Genomic DNA, 6,000 nt, shown 5'->3' with positions numbered 1-6,000 from the left:
CCTCCAGCTCCCTGAGTTTGTCCTGTGATCCCAACCTCCCTCACTAAGAGCTGAAATGCAGGTGGCCCATCCAGATTCTGGAGGGTCTAAAATTGTTCAAGAAAACCTGGCCAAATTGTCCCCAGGCTGACTGACTTCAGCCATTCCAGATACTCAGAGCTGGACTTGTGCACCGTGGAAACAGCCCGCTCCAAATGTTTCTGGGACCCGTGCACACGTGTGAGAGCACCTTCCCCTTCCCAGTGACCTGGGGTCACAACCTCAACCCTGGGGCCAGGCGCCTTGTCTGCTTGCTCTGTGCAGTCAGAGCTGTCAGTTCACAGGACCACAGAGACTTGGGTTGGTTCCCCAGCAGCAAACCCTGAAAGGAGAATTTGTGTGCTGGAGACTTAAGAATTCCTGGGAAAACCAGTAACAGAGAGGGAGGTGGGGTCACCAGGCAGGGAAGGGGTTCTAGTGAGGGTGGGATACTGAGCAAAGTTCCATGGAGGGTAAACTTGGCTCCATTCCACACGGGGACTTTGAGGGCTGCCTGAATGCAGAAGACCCAGGTTCAATCAATGCATTGAGAAGCTCCAACCCACTCCAGTATTCTTGCCTGGAGAATTCCACAGACAGAGGAGCCTGATGGGCTACAGTCCATGGGGTCATAGAGTCAGACACGACCGAGTGACTACTGTGGGTCATCCTGACCAAGGACCAGGGAGTCCCACACTCACAGGTAAAGGCTGCCCCTCCTCCGTGTCAATTCCCCGGCCCTTATCTGATCTCAGCATCTGACAAAGGTAGAGTGCACGTTCTTGAGTGTGAAAGTGCTCTGGAGCTGGTATGCAAAAAACCTTCCCGGGGGAATACGGGCGGAACCCTGACAGCCTCCTCTAGTCTCTGTAATTACTTCAATGCAAACTCTTCCTATCTGAAACCTGCCACTCTAGGTCATCTCCCATCCCAGGAACAGAGTGCCTTTTTGCCCCATCCTGTCCGTTGGCATCTGCTCAGCCAGCAGGTAAAGAAAGACCGGACCCCAAACCAGTCCAAGTATATGGGCTCCCAACTGCTCTGCTCAAGGGAAAGAAAGATTGACCCCCTTAAGGAACTGAATATCTGTTGAGGCTGGAGTTTCCTATTTCCTCATAAAGGGGAATTCAAATCCCTTCCACGTGAAAGGCAGCAAGGGCTTGGAGCATCCACATGCCTGGACAGGTGGGGGTGCCCATCTTAGGCAAAATCATCCTCTAATCCATCAGTCAAGTGACTGATAAGTTTCCCCGTGACCCTCTGCTCCAGCTCCCAGCTCTCCTTCCACCACCCTCCCTTCATTACACGCTTTTCTTTCTCCTTATCATCTACTATCCCCAGATTAACTGTTGTAAAGAGGGCTCTCATATTCCAATAGAGAGGAGTAGGTATCTGGGATCAAGGTGTCTCTAGGCTCCCACTCCATGTGGTCATCAGGCATCCCTCCCTACTTGTTATCCTCCTCAGCATTCATCTCTTCCCACTCCTCACCAAGAGAGAGGGTTGACTTCTCAGCCTCACTGGGACATTTCCCGTTCCACTGATCATGCGGTTATGGTCAGCGTCCTCAGACAGGTAGGTGCCCACACTTCCAGGTCTCCGTTGCAGGGAAGTTTGCTTGGATGTACACTCTTAACAGCCCTGCCTCTCTGGCTGCATGTTACAAACAGTCAGGCATCCTGATCAGATATAGGATTTCCCTTAGGGCAAATCTGTCTCCTGCCTACTTGGGGTTGCCAAATCCATTGTGAAACCCCCTCTCCAGTCTGCAACCCTGGTTCTATACCTGGGTAAATTAGTAAGAAAGCTTTTCGTTGTATTGAGAAGAATACCAACTCAAATTGCTTTACGTAAAAGAACGCACTGGTTCATTAACTGAAAAATCCCAAGGGCAGTTGGCTTCAGGCTCAGCTGGATCCAGATACTTAAACAAAGGATTGATAAACTACAGCCTATAAGTCACATCGAACCTGCCACCTGTTTTGTAAATACCTTTGTATTGGAACACAGCCATGCTTAATTGTTTACATATTACCTATGGCTGCTTTCACCCTATGACCACAGAGTGGAGTAGTCGCAACGGAGATCTAAGGACAACAAAACTGAAAATATTTACTATTTGCCCTTGTAGAAAACTTTACCAACCCTGGCTTAAACAGTATCATCAGGAATCTACCTTTATGTCTTGCCTGATGGTTGTCGTGGGTTCCCCTAGTGCCTGACCCCTAAACAACACAGGCTGAGAGTGGCTGAGGTGTGGTTTCCTAAGTAAAAAGTGGAGTGTGGTCACCAAAGGAAGGATAAATAGCTTCTGAGCAGGCCAAAACAGCAGATGTCTGCTCCTCAGGCTCTCAGCTTGTTTTCTGTGCACCATTCCACCGATCCTCCATGGTGATGAACCATCAGTCACCTGAAGTTTATCCTTCAGCACGGTGGCATACTGAGTGAGACTGTCCCTGGGTGTCCCCTTTTTATCAAGCCCAAAATAAGGTCAATCAGTGTCCATGGCTCCCGTGCAACTATTATGCTAGAGAGCCGTCAGCAGCGCTGTTCCCAGGGCTTGGCGGGGATCAGAGCATCTGCACACCAGCGTCACTGCCACTGTTGATTTGGAGAGAGCCTTCCATGCATGTTTAATAAAGTTCTATGGAATTCCTTGGGTTAGGGTCCATTTTAGGGAGTGGTCCTAGCCTTGCCAATTATAAGTCTGCTGGCAAAATGATTCTTAAAAAAATCTCACAATTTCTTGGTGAGGGTTTATAAAGACAGGAAATCCATAAACTGAGAACCTCTCCCTCCACACCCCTACTGTGGAGGATGCTTCATGACCCCTGCACATGGGAGGAGCTGTGTCTTCCTGATTTGGACTCTGGTTTCAGAAGACAATATTCAGGGCACACTGTTTCTCAGAGCCTGCCACTCTGAGTCCTCTTCACAGAGGCTGGTCGGGAAGCAGTGTTGTCCACATAATGCACTGGGCACAGGTGTCCCACTTTATTTGGATGTCCTCTGCCGTCGTGGGCCAGAGGAGCCATGCCCTAATTAGCCCCAGCATCTGTTCCCTCCCCAAGGCCCAAAGTCATCATGCATGGACCTCAGTGCTGCTGGGCAGCCTTTTTGAAACAGCACCAACTGCTTCCACAGTCCATTTACAGGGCACACAGGGTCCTGTGTAATCAGGGTCCTGATAATCAGGGTGATTGTTGTGGTTCTAGGACAGGAGGTTTGGGCCTCAAGAGGTGCTCCGTACCCTCCCAGCCCATTGGACCCACTTTTTCCCCTTCACTGTCAACCATTGCTCACTTCTGGGTAAAGCACTCTGCGGACTCCTCACCTCCATCTGGGACCCAGAGGCAGAGTTGGGTTATGTCATTCAAGGGTGTAAGTGCAGCTTCTGAGGGTTGCCCCAGGCTGTCAGCCAAGCCTCTTTTCCAGACCCCTTTGCCATTCCAAATGGCCTGCCCTCCCTCATTAAAGATGGTCTCAGCGACCTGAGGACCTGACCTTTCTAATGCAGCAGCTGCACCTTCAGAGCAGATGCTAAAAATGCTGGAATTGCAGGCCACTGGAGCTAACATCCAGCATGCTTCTTAATACCCAATCTAGCGCTGGGAAGTAAGGCAGGTAGCAACCCATGCCAGGAAGGCTGTGGCACACCCAAGTTCTTTAAATGTGTTCTCGATAATCCACTTCAGCATTAAAAACTCTATAGTCTGTTAATGGGTCTTTGGGTCTCACTGCCAGTTGGGCTTTGATGAGCAATGTCACAATTTTATTATCCCTACTGACCCAATGTAACATCACCTTCCACCGTTTTGTCCTAGCCTGAGGTGGCCTGCCTGGCATCCCTGCCTGGAAGGAATATCCCTCCGTAATTCTGTGTGGTTTAAGTGGCACTGAGCCCCACTCAGTCCCCAGCCGCAGAACCTAGAGGCGGGTGTGCGACACGGGCCTGCAGATCATTCCATTTCACTAGCCTTAGTGATTAGTCCAGGGCTGGGTCCGTGGCCACGCTGGGCCAACCTGACTCTTCCCTGGGGGTTTCCTGTCAACTCCATCAAGAAAACGCTCCCTCCTTTTCTGAGCATTCAGGCTGGAGCCACCCGAGGCTAGTTCACTGACCCCATGAAGGAAAAATTCTCCAATAGGAGAAAATGAGGCCAACAAGCCAAGTGAACCAGAGATCAAGTAGAGATGAGAGATGGAGAGAGACATGGACAGATACAGAGAAGGAGAGAACTTTGATATCTGAGCCCCTGGACCCAGCCTTGTCTGAATATCCATCCTTGGAGGAAACGAAACATTATATTTAATATCATTTATATCATCATTTAATATCAATCTTATTTCATGTGTGTTTGAAAATGTAGTTTAAACAATAAATAAGAAATCTTGCGAGAATGAGAAGTTATTGCTATGAGGGCTTTTGAGAATGCAAAGCATCAGGCTGAATATAATTTTTTGTATGGCAAAGACCAGGAGTAAGTTGGAAGGTACAAGGAATAGAAAGAGAGAGAGAGAATATTAACCATATGGAGTTAAGATCTTATTTCAAATTACATTTATTCTTATTTTGTATCTTGTCATGATGATATTGAGTAGTTTGTATGCAAGAAGCTCTCCTATAAAATTCTATTTTAACTACAATCGTTTATTGTTTTATAACCCTTAACCTTGAGACTATGATGCCTGTTTATTGTAGGAAATTGTATTTACTCATTGTAAGTTTGTTATAGAAAATTGAACTTTCCATCAACCTTGTAATATTTAACCTGCTGAGTATGAGTTCAGTGCTTTTGTTTTATTTAAACCAACCAGCAAATGTAAGTGTGGTAGAATTTCTTGGCATCTGGAAAAAGTATTTGTAAGTTCTTTCCCCCTTGTAGAAATTATACAAGGAAAACACGTACTAATTATAGCTGACTCACATTAAAAGCACAATGCAGAATTTAAACTTTTTCTGCCATACCTTGGACTTTTCGGTTACATAGAAGACCAATAAATTGTCCTTTCTCTGCCATGTGCAACAAAGAATCCTGATTAAAGTACCTTTCAAGGAGGAATGGTGAGGGAGGCGGGTTAGGTGGATTGGCAGGGTCATACAGGAGCACAGATTAGCCAATCTGTGGGGTTCTGCATGCCCTGCCCTCATTCAGGGTCTGTGATTACGCCAGACATTTTAGAGACCACTGGGCATCACAGCTGATCTAACATTGATTCCCAGAGATCCAGATGCCAATAAAGTCCACTGGTTAGAGTGGGAGTGTGTGGCGTTGGGGGCAAATAAAGATCTGAACCTGAATCCACCTCACATAAGGTCCAGTGAGGCCCAAGCTCTATCCTGTGATCATTCCCCAGTTTGTGAGGTGTAGCCAGAACTCACAGCTCCAGCCGCTCCTGATCCCCACCCTGTATGGGTAAAGAGTCTTTTTTTTTTTCAAGGGAAAGACCTAGTGTGAGCTCCTGGACTCTCCCTCTCCATCTAAACAAAATAAAAGGTATCCTATCTCCCTGGGATAATTGCATATGTTGGCAAAACCACTAACAACGTGAAATATACAGGATTAGTGACTCCCATCGCATATCAATACTTCCTCGTTTCTTTTGGCCACAGCCTTGGAGAATGGCAGCAGATCATCACACGCTTCCTTAGTGACGACAGTTTGCATCTGTTACTCCACATGTGCTCAGATCATACATGTCCACACAGCTCCCTGCACGGGTGCCTCCCCTCCATGTTGTCTAGCGCTGCTTGATTGAACCATCCATTTTCAACAATTACACATTCCAGCTGCTCCAGAGCCAGGTGTGACTGAAACCTCCCATGCCCTCCCACCCCACACAGTCACCCCCTCCCCGCCCCCGTCTCTCTTCTTTTTCCATCCGTTGCTGGATGCTCGTTGCTCCTCAGTATATTCCTTATCGCTCCTAGTGGGATGATGGGGTTGCCAGCCTTGGTCAATACTTCCGGGTAGTCTTTAC

Source organism: Cervus canadensis, chromosome 2 (assembly GCF_019320065.1).
Source record: "Cervus canadensis isolate Bull #8, Minnesota chromosome 2, ASM1932006v1, whole genome shotgun sequence".
Taxonomy (NCBI): Eukaryota; Metazoa; Chordata; class Mammalia; order Artiodactyla; family Cervidae; genus Cervus; species Cervus canadensis.
Note: the sequence above shows the minus strand (reverse complement) of the source record.